Source organism: Oryzias latipes, chromosome 24 (genome assembly GCF_053564925.1).
Source record: "Oryzias latipes strain Hd-rR chromosome 24, Olatipes_Hd-rR_3.1".
NCBI classification, from domain to species: domain Eukaryota; kingdom Metazoa; phylum Chordata; class Actinopteri; order Beloniformes; family Adrianichthyidae; genus Oryzias; species Oryzias latipes.
This window is the reverse complement of record NC_136260.1, coordinates 20,250,574-20,271,763: the sequence shown is the minus strand read 5'-3', so window position 1 is coordinate 20,271,763 and position 21,190 is coordinate 20,250,574. Positions and strand designations below refer to the sequence as shown.

Here is a 21,190-nt window from a genome sequence, read left to right as displayed (position 1 = left end):
TAGTTGGAAAATATTAAAAACTTTAAGTAAATAATCTCTCTTTTATAAGTTGAGGAATCTTAATATTTTTTATATGAAATAATACAAATGTAAGCCAACTGACAATATGAATTTTAATAAATGTTAACTTAAAAGTTTTAATAATATAACTTAACTGTTGCGTAATCTGTTACACAATAATTTTTAAGTTCAGTCAACTCGCTAGGGATTACAGTGCAGACGCTAACATGAACCAGCAAGAAATCCCAAATTAACAGACTTGTGGTGTGGAAAGGTATGTTTTTCAGCTAGCAGTAATAATCAAAGTATCCGTTCTCTGTTTCAAAATGAGATTGCCACAAAACCGTATGTTATCTCATACTGGAACAGCTTTGGATGTAGAATTCAGTGGGAAAAGGTTTGGACCCTGCCACAAAAGTATTTCATCACCAATAAAATCAGAGAAATTTCTTTCAAAATTCTTCACAAATTTTATCCAGTGAAACATTTTTTTACTAAGTTTAAAAAAGATCTGGACATAAACTGTTCATTCTGTCATTCCTCACCAGAAACTGTGCCTCATCTTTTTTGGTTTTGCTCTTTCACTCAACTATTTTGGAAAGATGTGATACATTTTATAAGAACTCATCTATGTGAAGATTATAGATTATTTTACGAGCATATTATTTTTGGATATTTTACACAAGAAAGACTTAATGCAGAAAAAATATATGTAGTTAATTTACTTATAATTATGGCTAAATACTTTATACACAAGTGTAAATATGCCAACAAAAAAAACGTGTTTTATGTTTTTCAGAAAGAAATGGTTTTGTATGTGAACAGTATTAAATCTTCCACTAACAAAAAAGCTGTCAGAACAGTTGAAACATGGTCTCTCCTGAAACTTTAACAGATTCCTTTGCCTTATTATTTTTGTTTTCTTTTTGCATAACCTGTTTTACATGGTTATCATTATGTTTTTTTTGTTCATTCTCATGGCGAACGTGAAGATTGTATTTTGCACACAGTGGAGTTTTGTGTTTGGTATTTTGTATGTGCAAGATATTGTTAATAAAGTTTATTTTTAAAAAAAAACGAACCGGCAAGAAGTAGCCACGGGGGTCCTGCAGCCATCGGAACCTTAACAAATATTTCATCTCCACCTCACCGTTGCCTTTTTTAAGAAATGACAGCTGGTTTTCCCACATTTATATGTAGTTATGGATCGAAAACAAGAGGAATTTGTTTTAATGTAAATGCGTGTTCCAGCGTCCACAGGAAGTGTCGCCCATAATTCACGCAAAGGCTCATGGGGGCTAGGAATAAGGTGGATACGGATTTTCTGTTTCGGTGGCACTTCTATTACCATTATTGGTATTTGAGACATTCCTTTGTGTCTCTAGAGATGCAGACAGATTTGTGACCACTTGAGGTGAAGATAAAATATTTCTTAAGGTTCCGATGGCCTTCTTATTGGTTCGTGTTAGCGTCTGTTCAAAATGGGAGGTGGCGGCCTCTCGTCCAATCAGAGCACGAGAAATCATCTGCCTTACGTTTCATGCAAAGTGCCTTCCTTTTCATTCAAAGTGCCTTCCTTTTCATCCAAAGTCACTTCCGTTTCATGCATACTCCTCTCTCACACACACATATAAACTCTTCCTCACACGTTCATATATACTTGTCTTTCACATACATACATTCTTTTTTAAGAGTGACAATGAGAGTGAGAATGTATGTATGTGTAAAGTAATATATATGCATGCGAGAGAGAGAATATATGGATGTGCAAGTGAGAATATATGAATGCGAAAGAGAGTATATATGACTGTGAGAGCAAGAATGTATGAATGTGAGAGAGAGAATATATGGATGCGTAAGAGAATATATGTATGCGAAAGAGAGTATATATGACTGTGAGAGCAAGAATGTATGAATGTGAATGGTTCAGAATAAATAATGTCTTATACGGCCCCTCATATTTTCTAGCTACTTTTTATTCGCCCATGCTAGACTGGATTTCCCACTTTTCTCATTTTCACCAACTAAACCTGTGGACCTACAGGTAAACATTTCATTCTGAAACATGGTTTATTACAGCTGGACTTTGTTAGCCCAACTGAAGCTCACTACATCAAAGAATTAACAGAAAATTCCAAATGTTGTCCTTAAAATGTTTTTTAAACATTTTGACAAAACCATTATGCCAATACGCTGAAGTTAATAACGTTCATTAATTCATTATTACTAACCTAAACTAAGAACATCCTTGTGGCAACTCAGGTGCTTAATTTCATCATAAGTTCAGTCAAAAATACTTTTTACTGACTGTTACTTAATTTTTATAAGGCTCATAAATGCACCAACTGATAGATCATGAATGCAAAAAAGTTTGTATTCAAATTTTTTTCCTTAAATTGATGATAGATAGATCCTGTTTCTTTCATTTAAAAAAAACAACAAAAAAAAACAGTAAATTGCTTTGTTAAAGTACATTTTAGAAGAAACCACTCCCATTGAGCAGATTCCACAGGGTGACAGCATCATCTTTTCATCTTATAAAGGTTTCTGATTATATTATGAATGCAGCTTTATAAGCTTTTTCCGTCATGGTAGTGGATGACTCTGTCCTGCAGGCCTGTGTGTGCGCACGCCTTTGAGAGTGTGTGATGGATGTGTTATTCCTGAGTTTTGAGGCAAGATGCAATGCTTGATGGAATAAAAAGGGGGTTGGAGAAGACAACATCATCTCTCTCCCCGTGTTTCTTTGTAACTTTCCATCTTCATCCCTCCATCCAGGGCTTCTACGGAAGGACGTTGCTGAAGGGGGGAGGAAAAATAGAGTAAAAATGGTTGGTGGAAGCGGGAGATTGATAGTGGGATTCCCGGAGAAACTCAGATTGTTGTTTAAAAGGGTCAGGGCCAGAAGAGCAGTGGAGAATAAAGCTGCTGTGACTCCATAAATGCAGTTACACAAACACATGCATACTAAAAAAAACACGTCTAACATGTCTCTAGAAGACAAACATATTTGATAAACTTTGACATTTTTGAATTTATTTGGTTAATGCCTACTTGCATAGGTTTATTGAATAACTTTGTCAAGTTTTGGGTTTATCGACAGACACAGATGGTGGGTTTTTGTTTGTTGTTGTGACTGGACACAGATGTTTTAAAGCACGGCATAATCGTGAAGACACCTTCCACCCGATGCTACGTTCAAACCAGGCTCAGATACGCGCATTCAAGCAACCACTTCAATGAAAAAAAAATCCCTAATTGCGTGTTTCGGGTTTCCACGTTCAAAACAACACGCAAATATTTAAGTCTGTTTTCTACATACAAATTGTGCGGCCATTGAATGTGCGTTGAAAGTCAAATTGGTTATTTGTGAGTGTGACCAGGTCAACTGTTTCAGTTGACATTGTTGTAATCGGTAAAAATATCAATCGTTTCAAACTTTCAGACTAAAAATGCTGCACCACATCTGTGCGATGATGACAGCAGAAGGATTTTTTTCTTTTCAAACCCATTTCTGTCAGTTTTTCTGCTTATGAACCCAAATTAAACCAAACACACAGTTCCAGCACAGGAAATCGTCCTGAGAACAGGATGTTGTTGTAGTTTTGATTTCAACTTTCCATTAAAAAGCCCCAGAGGTCCATAAAACAGCGGTCACCAGATGTAAGGGCAGATATGACGACAAGAAGACACGAGTAAACATTTCTGCAGGATTTTGTTTTTATTATGTCTGATGATCCTCAACAAACATATTGAAGATACATATTCATATTCAGCTGATTTCCAGGCAACTCAGCAAGCTCACATGTATTTATAGCAAAGAACTGATTTTTGAAAATGGTGTTTTTAACATGTTCTTCTGGCATTTATCTCACGGTGGAGGACATATAAGAAAATTAAGCTTAAAATTGCTTTTCTGAGTATTTTTTATTCAAACTGTTATGAATCAATTGTGAAAAATGCTGTTTAAAAAAAGATTGCATCCGTGATGTAGAAAATACGTTGGGCGGGCCGCAAACTCCCTGCTCCACTCCATTTGCAGACAACCAGCTCAAACTACTGCTGCTATACAGAAACTACGACTTAGAAAATTACTGATTAGAAAATCATACATCATCAGATTATGACAAGTGGGTCCTTAATGTTACCTTAGACAATATACAGTTACTTAATACGCAATATATTTAAAATTAAAAATGTTGTGTTTTTTGCCATAAACATAATTAACAAGCTTAATTGTTTAACAAGGTTACAGCCATATACTCTGAAACTTTAGATGTAGACCTTTGATTTGAAATAGAATTTAAAGAATAACATCAGATTACAATAGTAAACGGATAATTTGAACTATTTTTAAATAAACTCTTGAAAACAGCTGCAAAATATTAACAATTAAGAAAGTCATTAAGCAGGTTAATATGAGTCTGTCAGAAAAGTGTTAAATAGTTCAGATTATCCCCACTTACAAAGTTTTTTTTCTAATGTCAGTTATGATTCTGATCTATAAAATCTGTTTTAGGTAGCACATTCAGAAATGCTGCTATGCTGATTTTACTTTAATGTCCTTAAGGCGGGAGTATATGTTTTATTCTACATGATCTGTACAAAAGCTTGTCCTCTTTCAGACGGTCACAAACTCAGACTAAACAGGAAACCCACAAAGTTATAGACAGTTAATACCCCTATTTACATGTACTCCCACTCCAGAGCAAACACACACTCCGGGTCGTGTCATGCAGCCGGCTGTTATTGCTGCATCCCAAGCGGCATCTATATTTATCCACAGTTGTTGCTTCCACAAAATTTGCACAATTTTTTCAACCTTAGCTGAGGAACAAAACTTTAATTAATTATGACAAGAAACGGTTTGGCTTTATAACTGGAACTCATCTCCCAGTTGGAAAAATCTAAATCCGCACAATTCACCTTAAGTCTGCGATTACTAATCTGAAATGGATCCAGTTTTGCCTGTCTGATTCATTCAGAAACCAAAATGTGATTATCAGCTAAGAAACAAAGTAATACCAGTTCAACGCACGTCAGGTTTGGCAGTCAAAAGTCACAGAGCTTTAAACCTGTTCCAGGGTTCTGGCAGAATTTCACTAAATTCTGACATCTTCTTAGTCCTATTTAACAGATTTCACAGTGCTCTCCCCCAGCTGTGCCTTATGCGTGTTTTCTGTAAATGGATCAGGAAGACATAAAAACTGTTTATACACAGTTTTGGCCTCGTAAATGAGGGGAATATCTGAAGTTCCCCAGATCAGCCAAAGCAACACAAAAGCCGCCAAGTGGAAAGTCATGCTCATCTTCAGACCATCGAAATGTGAACATCGAGCCAGAAAATGTTTAAGCTTTTCAAAACAGGTGTGAGATCAAGACCTTTCGTTTGCACGGTCAAAAGAGGTTAACCTTACAGATTGAGAGAATAATCTGGATCAGATCTTCCAAAAGGCTCAAGCTTCTATTTACATTCACACCTGCCACTTCCAGGTAAAAGTATAAGTAAACGGCCGTTTCAGGCTTCTTCTTTTTTTGGATGTTTTTTTTTGTTTCTTCCCAGTTTTCTCAGACTATAAGCGGTCACAGTAGGCGGTTATCTCTACTGAGCCTGTTTTTGATTGTTTCTTTCTAATCTTCAAGTTAGAGAAACTTTTTCTCGCCACTGTCGCCATTCGCTTGCTCAGTGTAGGAATTTTACTCCAAAAAAAACCTCTGAATTTTTCAGATTAACAGGTTATTACAATAGACCGGTAACCTTTTTACACCGGAGAGTTAGCTTCAGTGTTTACATTCTTTTGACCACCGTAACCCTTCAGCCGTTTACGCAATTGCAGTGATTCCAGTGGATCCTGGAATTGCAGATAAACACTTTACAGCAGTGAAGTGTTCATGCGATCAGCATGATTGGCTGCATTGGCTCCCTGTGCGTTTCAGGATTGATTTTAAAGTTCTTTTAATGGTCTTGGGCCTTCTTATTTAAATGATATTATTTTAAAATACGAACCCTCGCGGTTTGTAAGGACTATTATTATCTCTGTTTTTAATATGCTATTCTTTTTATTGTTATTTTACCAATGATACGTAGGTTATGTTTTAATCAGTTTACGTATTTTATTTTTTAATTACTAAAATTGTTAAATCTTATTTTATTTTTTTATCTTTTTTATATTTTTATTGATGTTATTTTATGATAATTTTTATTCTGATGTTTTTAACTCCAGTGTTTCCTCTTGGGGATCCATTTTTCTGGGGCACCACCAGCTTGACCTGTAGGGGGTACTGTTGCTGCAGTGCCCGTTCTCGGGCGGGTTGGGGTTCCGCTCTGTGGTCTAATAGCCATGGAGTGGGCCCTGGGCTGCTCTGCGCTGGGCGGGCGCTGTGGTAGTGACCCCTGTGGTCGGGCTGGGCCTTGGAATAAATGGATCCCCATCATATCGATCCTCACAGCAGTACCAAGCCAGACCTTCTTTAAGCTGCAGTTCTTTGTTTCTGTTCAAGGTTCTACGGGGGGAACTGGGTAGGTGGGGTATGGGTGGGTAGGTTGGGGGGGGGGTCTCATCTTTGTGTGATTGTCCTTTGTTTGCTGTTTTTAACAATTTTCGGTTTTTATGACTGTTTAATCTGCTTTTTTGTGAAGTGCTTTGTGTTTTTAACTGAAATGAAAGGTGCTATATAAATAAATAAAGTTTGAGTTTGAGTTTGAGCAAGGAAAAAAAGTGTCTCTGAATCACCTGATTCACACTGATCGTGTTAACAAATGAGGATTTGTAGAATGTCAGAGTGTTTGGCGTCGTAGTGCATCTTCAGTGGTAAAGGGTCAAAACTGTTTTGCTTTATTGGAATGACATGGAAAATAAAAAAAAAGTTTAGAATATGGAATGTTTGAAGTAAACAGGATTATAACAAGAGAAGACCAGACCAGCTATTACACACCCGTTGGGGATGGTGGATTTTTTCACACTGCTTTTAATATGCGTCCTATTGTAGTGTGCACTTTGGGTCTGATAGCAGCAAGGGATTGTGGGATGCGGCCAAAATAGGGCTGAGCATGGGTGTTTCTTTTTGTTGCACCATGACTGAGGTGTCTAAGAGCAGAAGTTATATCCTTGCTGTTTGGCTGCTTATGGGTATGTCAAAATAGTTGGCTTGATGGTGGAAAAGAGACATGTGTTCAGCTTCTCTCATAGCCTCCTTCTGAGACTGTTCGGAGTCAAGATGTGTATGCTCCACGGATAGTTTTCCATTGCAGTCAGTATTTTAATGACAATTCAGATTACTGACCTTAAGAACTATTTGCTTTTCTTTTTGAATTTTCTGTGAGTAATTGTTTGTGCTATTCATTCTAAAAGTGGGAATTTACTTTAAACTTTCATTCCCCCTGTCTCACAGTTACCTTTTCTGCCCGAGCGCCCCTAGCAGCTGCTAGAAAAAATGCATAAAGAAGCCGCATCCTTGAATAAACCACAGGGTTGAAAACATGTGACAAAAGTGGCGGCTTATAATCCGGAAATTACGGTACATTACATGAATCTACCCTCATGGGCAAATGTTTTGTGCTCTTATAGGGCAAAAAGGACCACTTTTCTGCTCTTAAGTCGTGTACATGCCCCCGAGTTTCACAAACTAATAAAGCATAATTAAAACATTTCTAAAAAAAAAGTGAAGTAATTAAAAATGTTGGATTTACTAAAAGTGCTAACATGTCATTTTATAAAGATCTTTTTAAAATCCTTTTTTGTGTATGAAGAAAAGGTCTTTGTTTTGCTCTTGGTTATAATTTGAAGAATGTTTTTACTATGTGATGAATGCACTTTGATTTGATTTACAAGTAAGAGCCAGTATGAGATATTGGAGGTGTATTAGTTACAGAAACTTAAAAATCTTCGGTTAAACAGTCAAACAAACAAAACAAAAAAAGTCAAAAGGCAGAATCATTAACTACATACCATACTAATTCATGTCTTCAATAACAATAAAACTCTTTAGAGGGAATCCCTGCATCTGCAATAACTAATCAGTTCAGAAATACTGTCAGCCAATAGTAAATCTAGCTGAACACACATACAAAGTTACACACACACACAAAACTGATGAAACTGTAATGAGATCTTCCTTAAATCATCCACAAGAACCCTTCACAAAACGGGTGTGGGTGTTTGCACTTGTGTATGATTTAAGACCCAGTTATTAGTGGCAGCCTTGGTAAGTACTTATAGTCCAACCTGCAGTGAAGGCCAGTATATAAACACACACAAACACATACCCACACACCTGTGACTCACAAAGTATCTAGAGAATATGGGGGAGAAGTGAGCATGATTAAAAAATGTCAGTGAGTAGATTTACAGGACAAATAAACTTGACCTCTTGACCTGAGGACAACTTGATCTTGGATTCGACACAAGCCAATATTTTTTTCAACTACAGCTTTTCTTCTTAGTAACATAATATTGCAGTCATTTATTGTTTAAGTCTGTGATTACCTCTCCTGTGTATACTATTCAGCTAAAAACGATCCGCAGGTTCAGTTTCTGTTTATAGTTTCACGTTTTCTTTTTCAAACAAAAGCTAATTAATGGTCAGTCAGTTCTAATTAAGACACATAACAAATTGGATCCATTGTTTTTTTCATAAACAAAAATAAAAAGTTTAAAATGTTTTGGTACATTTAGGGTTTCTTTTAGCTTATAAAAATCGGAAGCAAACATTCCGAAATAGAAAAAGAAACTTAAAAATCCTTAAAATGTATAAATACTGAAATTATTGGACTATTGAAAGATATTAAGACCATCAAATATAAAGTATTTGATACATGGTGGGTGTAAAAGTCTAGATCTGAGGTGATTATGTCATTCTAAGGTCTCATGGGTGCCTAAAAGCCTTTAAAACTAATCGATGGTCTTAAAGTGTTGACTCAGCTCAGATGTTACTGCAAACTCATATCTGATCAAATGAGTGCTGCATTGAAGACCTTCTGAAACTCAACAGAGGGACTCTTTCTGGAACACGGGAGTTAGTAACTCTTCACTACGTCGAAGGTCTTCCTTGATGATACTGGTGGGACAAATCAGAAACCCGTAAGCAACCAGAAGGAATCCAGACCAGATGTTGAAATCAATTCAACAGGCTCATTTGAGGCAGAGGACAAGACTTTCTATGCTGGATAACCGAGATCCTCTGAACTCATCCCTCAGTTTACTGATTATAGGATCATTTTTTCAACGCAAGGCATTTGGGAGCCTTTTTGAACATTTTTGCTACTTTACTCTTTGCTCAAATGATTTACATTTAACACTGCACAACTCCACCTTCCATTGCAGATATTTGTTTTCATCAAATATCACAATTAACCGGAAGCCTAGCAGAAAAAACTCAATTCCAAGTAGTAAATGTTGTCATTTTAAAACAGTAAAAAATGTTTTAATTGAGATCAAGCTTTGTTTTATAGCACAGACATAAAGTATATGGATTAAAACATATAATTTAATCCAAAAGTAAAGTGAAGTCAGGGTCCAAATAATCTAAAAAGAAAAGCAGGCATAGCTCAACTAAGCTACACAAAGTTCCAAGGTTTTATTCGGATGCATAACAATTATGTGTCATAACTCTTGTGTTTGTTTTAAACCAAAAATGACAAGGCTTTTAATCTGTTAGATTTTTTCATGTTAAATTTTGAATAAATACAATACAAAAAGGTTGGTGGCATTCCTGATAGGCAAACCCATTGTGAGTGCAAACACTGCAAAGGGTTAAAACCAGTTCCCAGTATTCAAAGTTCTACAAGGATTACAACCAGGTAGTGGGGAGTCAAAAATAACAAAAAATCCAAAGTTGAGAGGTTTTGTCAAATGTTAAAGAGTAAAGAACAGTTTTTTCTTACTTCTGTTTAGTGACACGAGTCCTTGCACTGTCCACATGCAGGTTTTTGAAGATGTATTTGGTGAGCATTAGACTGGCCAGAAAATAACATCATTTCACGAAGCAGTGGGTAGGGGTCACAGGAGATGCTGGGTAATTGGAAATCCAGATGGATGAGCATGAGCTTCCAGGAAGAAACAGTTACCACAGAGATCAAACCGAACACATTTTAATGCTAATATTGTTCATCTATGTCTGTGCTCTTCTTTTATTCTTTCTCATTTCTTTTTGCCCTTCTATTTTCTTTAAGACGTCTTCCCTAAACTTGTATCTGTTTCTGCTCTTCTTGTCTGTTCTCCATTCAGCTGACTGATGAATGGCACTGCGAGAAGCAGGAAAATGTATAATTAGAGTTTAAAGGCCATGTCCAAGGGGGCCAATCAACTAAACATGTGCAAAAGGAACAGCCAGTAATCATGTAGAACATTCACCAAACACACTTGTTTTTTGTTGCTGTCTTTTAAAAAGAATCATTTGACCCTAGTGAGGGGAGTTGAGCAAGGTGGACATTGAAAGGCTAAAGTGATTTTGTTTTGTTAGCCATGCAGATGCTGGCAGAGCTGCTGCGATCTGTAGATTACCTCTCATACTTTTACAGTCCGCTAGCAGCCAATACAGCCCGCAGTCAAATTCAATATAGACAACATCACTGCATGCCAACAAAAATACGCAACAAATGTGGAGACCTGCTTTACACATTAATGCACCCTCCAGAAGCAACATTACTTCTTTTTACTTTGGAATTAACCCTTTAATTCTTTCCCCCATACTGTAACTCTTCAATGGTTTCTGCAATTAATGTAATTCCAGCGCATTCTAAAAAAGAGAAAAGCAGATTTGGGCTGAAATGTAACACTTTACAGTAGTGACGTGCCTTATCAACGTAAATCAGCTGATTCTGTTGCAGTGAAAAGTGGCTTTGGACTATTGATAAAGTGTTGCAAAACGTCAGCATCAGCTAATTAGAAGAGTTACGATATGTCAAAGAGCGTGCTTTTTTTAAGTTTCATTGGTGACATCTCTGTTGTTAAAGGGTTAACAGCTGCTGCGTGTTGATGGAAGCAATTGTATTTTCAATGTTCCTGGTAAAATATCTTACCACCCATCTACCTTCAGAACCCCCCACGATGCTGCTGGCGCTAAACCAGCTATTGTTGGACAAAGGTGGGGTACACCCTGAACAGGACACCATTCTGTTGCAGGGACACACAATGGCACCCAGGGGCAATTTAAAAATTAACCTATGATGCAAGTTGGAGTGACAAAAGAAAGCGCCAAACCAGCGCCAGCGTATTCCTCTTTGCTGCCCACGATCTTCTCTCAAACAACATTATATGACTTATATGTACGAAGTACCAAAAGCCAAGCGGGAAAAGAATGAACTGCTGGTTGACCGCCATTGTTGTTGTTGTTGATAGCTTCCCTTTTGCTGTCGTCGCACTACTAGCTCTGCAATTGGTCTACATCCCACATATGCCGTGGCGGTCCAACTTTAAGTGGAAACACTCACCTGGACCATTCTAAACCGAATTGAACTGCTCCCCTCATTGGAAACGATGCTTCTGAGAACCAACATACTTGACATACATGCTATCATGATATGAATGATGGAGAGCATCACCAACGTATCTGTCGTTTAATTAGATTGAAAATTTCAAACTCATCCAGTTTAGTGCGTTAAGATCAAACCGACAGTGACACAGAAGACTGAGGAGAGTGAAAACGTGCCAGTCTCAGCGCACATTAGACCAAATAATTGAAACCAACGTATCGGTGTGTCACCGGTAAAAAGCAAAGATCACACCATCCTTCATTTTGCATTTGTTTTCGCTGAAGTTCAAGTGCATAGTTGACAAAATGTCAGTTCCTCGTGCTCCATCTTCACCTGCATGTGTGCCGCGGTGTGTATGTGTAAAAGACACCAAGTGCACTGTGTGTATTGGAGTATATAGCATTCATTACAGTGGCACTACAGACAAACTGCTCCCTGGATAGACATTGATTTTCACCCAATGGATCTCACTGTTAGCAAACCTAATAGCTTGGTGGGTAATGGGTACATGTTATGAATGAGTCCCTACGGGCTGAAGAAGAGGAGGAAAGAAAAGGTGCGAAAGAGAAAAAGACGCAGACAAACAGAAAGGACAAAGTTCACAAAAGAAGGAACCTTAATGAGCGGTTAAAAAAAAGGGGGAGGAAAATGGAAGCAAAAGTGAAGAAACGTGAGTGAATTAGGAATGGAGTAACAGCAACAAACAAAAAAATTGATCATATGTGAGTTAAAGGGGACACGCTATTTACCATTACAGCTAATAGGTTTCAAAAGGAAGCACGCCGTTAACTAAATGGATCGTCCCTGAATGACACATTACCATGTTAGAGGCTGACTCCGCTCACCGCTGGAACTCTGATTTCTCCATGCATTACCAGGGCTTTGTAAAAGTGAGTTAGACAAGAGCGTAGATCTGCTTACTCAGCAAATACACATGTAAACAGAAAAAAAAAAATCACACATCAGCAATCTGTGTACTGTATCTTGTTAGAAAGGAAATACAGACTTTGGCAGTGTTATTACAATACAGCATAAACTGACACAAGAAAATATGACAGAAATACCAGAAGGTACTTTGGTTGCCTCTCATCACTATAGAGATGGAGATATCATGGAAAACATTATAAGCACATTTGCTTCACAGCTAATGGTTTCTTTTTTTCCAGCAAAAGCACAATGTGTTTGAGTGTTTATGTCATGCAGAATAACAGGCACTGGAGGAAAAATGGGCAAATATGTGTGGGTACTTGTATATGAACCAGTTTTGCTATGAATATTTTTAGAACGCAGTTGCAATAACGACCACAGACAGGTCATATTGTAAATGACCACATTCTCAGCTTGCAGGTCCTTCTGTACAGTATTATTACTAACTATGGTGAGATGAGTTGTCTCTATGGGGGCCAAAGACCAAAATCATGGTGGCCTTGATTTCTAAGATCCTAGCGGCACCTATGGTTGACATAGGATGAGATTCATGTAGGAATTTGGCACAAAATCCAAATGGATGAAGCTAGTGTTTGCGGTTGGAGGGTGTAAATGATCGATGTCATGTTTTATGTGATATAAAATTTACTTCTGTGTAAAAATAACTTAAGAAGAGTAATTGTCTCTCATACCTTTTAAAGGCGGTGTCACACAACCACTATGTATATTTTGCACATGAAATTTAGGTCTTGCGTGATATACGTAACTCATAATTGTTTCTTGCATTCGTCATTCGTCAGTGTGCCCAGATGTCCAGATGTTAAAATTGGATGTTCATACCCAAAACCAAATTAGATGAGGACCTTCAGATTTTAAACAAACTAAAGTCTTTGTTAGCACATGCCAACACTGGACAATAGGATGGTTGAACTGCGAGAAGCTACCAGTGGGCTCCTAGGAATAAATGTGCTGACAGTCCACCCACCTTCCACCCACTGTCAGAACAAGCCTGGAGTTCTGCTGAATGCTTAGGTCGACTTTCCTCTGCGAGGCCAAACAAGGTCAGCAGAACAAAGTCTGAGTATCTCTGATATCAGAAAGCCAAATGCCCCTGATTTCAGAGAGGCAAAGTTTTTGTCAGGTACTTGGAAACTTGAGCATTGTTCTTGATTTGGGACAACCCACAGAGTTTAGCACTGCCTGTCCCAGAGGGGGAACTCACTTCTAAGGAAATTAAGGTCAAAGATCATGTGAAGCTTGTGTATCTGGCCTCACATTCCATTCTTTTAAAAATAAATAATCAATAACTTAGAGAAAAGCTGCAACACACCAACTTAGAGTCGCCAAAATGTAAAAATATTTTGTATAGAGTATTTAATGATGCTCGGATCTTATTATCTTTTATTTTTACTGCCTACTCTGAATAATCTTAAACTTGCTAAAATTCAGATTCTATGTTAAATTACGTCTAAAAATTGTGTCTCAAAATAGCTGTTCTCTTTACAGAGCCAAATTCCTGTTATTATGTCCTAACAAATTGTTCAACAGAAGTTTATTGACAGTTTGGGGAGGTAAAATACCTACTTTAAGTTAAAGTTTTAAGACTTCAGACTTGAAATTTACAGATAAATACTTTAGATTTGCAGTGGATTTGTAAAATGGGACTTAGGACCTTCTTTTTTTTTACAACTGTAATCATTGACATTTGTCCAAAGATGCTCTACTCGACAAAGATCTTCATCAACTGCTTAATATCTGCATGATATGTTTACAAATCTCATATTTTATCACTTAAAAGAAGTTACTACCGTTTGACTCCTATAACATACAAATATTTACAATTTTACATAAATGATAAATCTTGATCACCAACTGAAGTGAATGAAGTATAAAAACTAGCATTTTAGTTTAAAAAAAAAAATTTTGGGATGCAGTCTTCTATCCCCACGATTTGGTTCAAACCTAGATTTTTTTGGGTCACGGTTTTGGTTTAGTGTAATATGATTGTGAATTAGAAAACAACAAAGAACATGAAATTCAGAAAAAAAAGTTAATTAGCAAGTATGAAGAAAAACTATAAATAAGACACCTTTTCCTAAATTTACCACACATGTTTGACACATTCAACATAAACATTGTGACATCTCTAATACATATATATTTTTAAATTGAACAGAACAAGCATAAACAGCCATTTTAATTAGGCTGGGAGTCCAAAAAAGGTTCCAAAAAAATCATAATTTGTCTTAGGTCAACAAGTCTTTTAGGAAGTTTCCATGTTTCAGTATTTACATCAGTAAAAACCCAACCATTGCAACATTATTTGTAAGAATATCTACTAAGCCACCTTTGTGTGACGATGATAAGGCAATGAAACTGTGACATATTTTACCTAATTCAATTTTTGTCCTATAACAAGCCAGCAAGCGAAATTCACAGAAAGGTATTTCTTATTATTATAGCATTGAAATTGTTCTGTGGCCCCAAAGGCGCGCGTGCACACACACACATACACATCCATTCCATTTTTCACATGTCACTTGAACATTCACTCTGCAATAGGACTCTCTGGGTTTGCCTGGGTCCGGAACAATGGAGCCACAAAATGTGAAAGAAATAAGAAATCACATAAAGAATGTTTCCGTCTGCATATAGACTTCCCAACTCACACACATGCACATTATTTTCACACCAATACTGATGGGAAAAGCAAGAGGAATTAAAGCTACAAGTAGCATTTAGCGGGCCCGAGCACGTGCGACCGCATGGCACGAGCGACCGCCCCGTGAGCAACGCCCTGCTCGAGCCATTCTCGTCGTTTTTTCTTGTCCATTCTGGAGCTCCAAGCTATTGTTAATACGACAGCAGCCTGGGGGGGGGGGGGGGGGGGGGGGGGCTGTAATCTGTTGCCTTAAGGGACAAAGACTTTTGCATATAGCATGAAAAAAATTCAAGCAATGATGATAATTGCTATCACTGTCCCTAAGGATGAGAACAATAGAACTCATTCAATTTCCACTACAATGTCTAGATGAGTGTCAGCTATGTCTGATAACTTGGCCAATTAGCTGGACCGGGATCTTGCAAAGTGCAGGTGGTTAACGTCCAGTGTGATGAGTCTGTGGACGGCAACAGTACAGCATAGCTTTTGGTTTCCACAAGAGAAGAACTCCTGACACATCTGCCCTAACAGACAACTACAAGAGGAGTTGAAATGTATAACACGGTGAAGGAGTTTTTGTGCAGAAAAAGGTACAATTAGAAAAGCTGGTAGCAGTGACTGCAGATGGGACTCCTGCTATGATCAATAGACAAACAGGTTTCATCACTCACTGTAAAGCTGACCCAGACTTTCCAAAATGTCTGCATTACTGCTGCGTCATTCACCAGCAGGCCTTATGTGCAGAAGTGATTGGCTCTGGACATATAATGACTCTTATTCTGAAAATCGTAAACAACCTCAGCTGCAAAGCAAAACAGCACAGGATTTTTAAGGTGCTATTGGAGGAGATGTCTGTTGAATATGGTGAATATGAATATGGTGAATCTGAACTTGCATTCTTGACTGACATTACTGGAAAACTAAACCACTTGATCTGCGAGCTGCAAGACAATGGCAAAACTATTTTTTTTTGACCAGCCTGCCTGAGCCAGTGTTTTTCTTGTGGGGATCTTTTCTGCCAGGGCTTGTCAGCTTGGTCAGTGGATGTTGCTGCAGTTGTCTCCCTTGCTGGGACAGCTGGAGTTAAACACAGCAGCTCACGGCTGTGAGGTGGACCCCGTTGCTGTCCCAGTCTGGATGGGCACTGTGGCGATGTTCCAATGGCCAGGCTGGCTCCTGGTATAAAGAGATTCCCAAATACCATTTCCTAACCGCAGAGCCAAGGATGTGTTTACATGTTTAGGTCAAAAATGTGATGGACAGCTTCATGTTGTCTAAACATGCCACCCTGTTATTAATCCAGTTGATATGGTTCTCCATCTGTGTCTAGGTGATAGAAAAGCATTTTTTTTTATATTTAGAGCTCTAAGCAAACAAACAGTTGTCTATATAAAAGAGCTTTTACAATTGTGCACTTTTAGCAGGTCTCTGAGTTCATGTGACCAATGTATGGTGGATTTTCACAGACCTTGTTTAAAACTGAAGGTGAGAGAGACTTAGAGAAATGGCTTCATTGTTCTGGAGTTCTTTGTTTCATCCACAGAAGAGTAGAATTGGTGATTGATTTTGAAAAGCTGCTGAAAAAAGTATCTTTTTCAAATTGCAATTTCTAACTTGGGTTTTACATTTTGTGTTCCATTTTTTGTGCTTTAATTGGGAAGCATTTGTTATTTGTTTGGTGTTTTTAAGGTTCTGCAAATATACACATCATTTTTTAGAGACATTTGTTATCAGTTGTGTTTGTTGATTTGTAGTTTAATTTCATTGGATGTATAGATGTCGTGTGGGGGGGAGGCTCGAGAGCAGGTAGGACCCAGGCGCAGAGACGGGAGGCAAACGGGTTCAGGGCAAGTGGGTTTATTTAACTAACAAAAAGCGCTGCAGAGCAGGATGACAAAACTAAAAACAAAAACTTACTGTGGCATGGCAAGGGACATGGACGCCAGACAAGAAGACGTGATCAACATGAGCAGAAGTTAATGGACCAGCACAGGAGGAAGGCAGAGACAAGACTTATATACAGACAGGGCAGACAAGACACAGGTGAACACGATTAGGGCAGATGGGGACCAAAGGAAGTAAAACTCAAGAAACATGACAAGACAGGAAACCTTTCAAAATAAAACAGGAAACAGAACCAAACAAGACAGAACAAGAACTAAAGCGAAAAAAAAGACAACAAACTGAAACCATGACAATAGAAAGGAAAAGAAGTTCAAACATTGATTATAAAAAAGGATATAAGAGATAAAAAAAAAAGAAAAAGGAAAAGAAAAAAAAGAAAATATTGATTTAATTGCATTTTGAATGAATAAAAAACAATGATTAATAGAATCAGAATCAGAATCAGGAATCAGAAAAAGTTTTATTGCCAGGTTCAGTAGAGCGCACTTTACAAAACGAGGAATTTGACTTGGTGTATAGTGCAATTAAGAATAAGTTAAAAATTAAGTTAACAACAACAACACACTATATACAGTAGAGTAAGGTGAATTAAAGTGGGAGCACAGATGGGCTGGGATGGTGGGGCCTGTAAGTGGCACCGACATCTGTTACACAAGTGCCAGAAGGGAGGGGCCGAAAGAGATTATGTCCTGGATGAGAGGGGTTGGCTACAATCCTGGCTGCCCGCCTCCAGGTCCTGGAGATGTGCAGCTCCTGGAGAGACGGGAGGTGGCAGCCGATCACCTTCTCTGCTGAGTGGATGACGCGTTGCAGCTTGGCCTTGTCTCTGGCCGTGGCCGCAGCGAACCAGACTGTGATGGAGGACGTGAGGGTGGATTCGATGATGGCGGTGTAAAAGTCTACCAGCATCTTTTCAGAGAGGTGAAACTTCTTCAGCTGCCTCAGGAAGTACATCCTCTGCTGGACCTTCTTAGTGATGGAGCTGATGTTCTGCTCCCACTTGAGGTCCTGGCTGATGATGGTTCCCAGGAAGAAGAAGGACTCCACAGAGGTCACCGGGGAGTCACAGAGGATGACAGGGGGGAGGGGGGCTGGGGCCTTCCTGAAGTCCACTGTCATCTCCACTGTCTTCAGAGCATTAAGCTCCAGGTTGTTAGCGCTGCACTATGACACCAGCCTGGCTATTTCACTCCTGTAGGCCGACTCATCTCCGTCAGAGATGAGGCCGATGAGTGTGGTGTCGTCAGCAAACTTCAGGAGTTTGACAGACAGGTGACCAGCTGTGCAGCTGTTTGTGTACAGGGAGAGTAACAGGGGTGAAAGGACACAGCCCTGGGGGGATCGGGTGCTTGTGGTCCGAGTATCTGAGACGAGCTTCCCCAGCCTCACATACTGCTGTCTGTCCGTCAGGAAGTCTGTGATCCACCTGCAGGTGGAGTCAGGCACATTCATCTTGGAGAGTTTTTAATACTAAAGATGTATGAAAGACATACCGAAAAAATATGTCTTTCAGTGTTTAACTGGCTGTCTTTGGATTATGCATGCCTGAGTAATGGCCATTCTTACTCCTCATCTCTCTGTTCACTGCTTGCTAATTTACATAGCAGGGGTCCCAGCAGGAGGGGGCGGGGTTGTAACACGACTCCTTCAGCAGAGCCAGGCTGAGAGAGGCTTTGACATGTAAGATGTTAGATGTTAGAATGCTAGATGTTAGAATGACCAGTTCATTTTATATCTATGAAAATATTCAGGGAGCTATGGGACATCTTCAGCTATAGGTCTGTGAAAATTGGGGTCGATTGTTGAAACATAAGTTACCATAAAAAAATGTTTGTTTGGAGTCTAGACAGATTTAACACAGGTTTTTGGATGAAAAAGGATTTTTTTATAAATCATCTGTTACACTTTTAGGTCTGAAGAAAATATGGAAGGCAGCAAACACAGATCCCTACCGTTTTTAATTTTTTTGTGCTGATATTTGAAAGATAAGTTATGCAAAAAAATAGGTGTTTGCAGTTTTGCCTAAAAAGACGTTTTCGGACCTTTTTGGATCAAATGTTGTCTAAAAGTTCACCTGTAACTTCAATCATTCTGAATTTTTTTAGGAAAACTAAACCACTTCAACTGTGATCTGCAAGGCAATGGTAAAACTATATTTTTTATGGAACAGCCTGCAGTGTTTCTTTTCTGCCAGGGCTTGCCGGCTTGGTCGGTGGTTGTTGCTGTTACCAATCCAGTTGATATGGTTCTCCATCTGTGTCTAAGTGATATAATCAGAATCAGAATCGTTTATTGTCATTGTACATGGGGATACAATGAAATTGCAGCAGCCTTGGAGTGAAGGAGTTACATAAAATAAAAATAAAAATAGAATAGAAAAAGAAATACTGTATTTACAACTCTTAACAAAAAATGAACAATATGGACAGAAACTGTTAAATATTAAATATTTGTGAATAAAATAGAAAGGAATTACATGAGTTGCTGTGAGCACAGCTTAATAAATATCAAGTTATTGCACAGTGACCCGGTTAGACAGTCAGGATATTGCACGCATTGTAGTAAAATTAGAGTGAGGTGTGGTTGGTGGACGTATGTGCATTCCGTATGATAATTGCCTATGGAAAAAAGCTGTTTCTTAGTCTGTTTGTCCTGGTTCTGATGGACCTGTACCTCCTTCCAGAGGGCAGCAGTTCAAACAGAGGGAAAGCAGAATGGGTGGAGTTAGTGATGATGCTAGTCACTCTGCTGATGCAGCGAGACTGGTAAATGTCCTTCAGTGAGGGGAGGGGGCAGCCGATGATCCTCTGCGCTGTCTTTACCACTCTCTGGAGACTCTGCCGTTCTGCTTCAGTGCAGTGGGAAAACCACACTGTGATGCCATAGGACAGAATGCTCTCAATGGTTGAGCGGTAGAACGTTACCAGCAGCTCCTGGCTGACGTCGTTCCTCCTAAGTTTTCTCAGGAAGTGCAGGCGTTGCTGGGCCTTCCTGATGACAGTCATGGTGTTGTTAGACCATGTGAGGTCAGCAGAGATGGTGGTGCCCAGGAGGGTGAAGCTGTGGACCCTCTCCACACAGTTTCCATCGATGTAGAGTGGGGGTGGATCTGTTCTGTTTTTTCTGAAGTCCAGGATGATCTCCTTGGTCTTGGTGGTGTTCAGGATGAGGTTATTAGCCTGACACCACCTTGAGAGTTTCAGGACTTCGTCTCTGTAGGCCGTCTCGTCGTCCCCAGAGATCAGCCCCACCACAGTAGTGTCGTCTGCAAACTTCACCACGGTGTTGCTGGTGTGGGCTGGTCTGCAGTCTGCTGTGTACAGTGTGTACAGCAGAGGACTCAGCACACATCCCTGTGTGGAGCCTGTGCTCAGCGTCCGGGTGGAGGAGAGGTGGGGGTCAAGTTTGACTGTCTGTGGTCTGTTTGTCAGGAAGTCCTTGATCCACGTGCAGGTGAGTGGGTGGAGTCCTAGTTCAGACAGTTTGTTGACCAGAATGTCAGGAATGATTGTGTTAAAGGCTGAGCTATAGTCCACAAAGAGCATCCTGGCGTAGGTGTCTCTGTGTTCCAGGTGGCTCAGCGCAGTGTGGAGGGTGATGGAAATGGCATCATCCGTTGATCTGTTTGCTTTGTAAGCAAACTGGTGGGGGACGAAGATTGGAGGGAGGGAGTCTTTGATGTGTCCCAGGAGCAGCCGCTCCAGACACTTTGTGATGACAGCAGTGAGTGCAACTGGGCGGAAGTCCGTGAGGAAGGCTGTGGATGAGGACTTTTTGGGTATCGGGATGATAGTGGATGACTTCAGGCAAGCAGGGATGAAAGCCTGAGCTAGCGACAGGTTGAAGATTTTTGTGAAGACCTGGGAGAGTTGATCGGCGCAGGCCCGCAGAACCTTTCCGGGAACTCCATCAGGTCCCGCCGCTTTCCTGGGGTTTACCCTGCTGAACATCCGTGCCATCCGTGCCACGTCCATAAAGGCATTGTTTTTATATTTAGAGCTCTAAGCAACCAAACAGTTGTCTATATAAAATAGCTTTTACAATTGTGCACTTTTAGCAGGCTGAAAAAATTATCTTTTTAAAATTGCCATTTCAAATTTGGGTTCTAAATTTTGTGTTCCATTTTTCTGTGCTTGTATTGGAAGAATTTGTTATTATTTTGTTTAAAAGTGCTACATATTGTATATACACATAATTTATTTAGAGAAATTTGCTATACGTTG

General features: G+C 39.1%; 1 protein-coding gene across 6 annotated transcripts in view; it reads right to left on the bottom strand.

Annotated features, from left to right (window-relative positions):
- Window positions 1-21,190, bottom strand: part of lama2 (laminin, alpha 2) — a 179,025-nt gene that overhangs the window by 127,343 nt on the left and 30,492 nt on the right. The window lies entirely within an intron of this gene.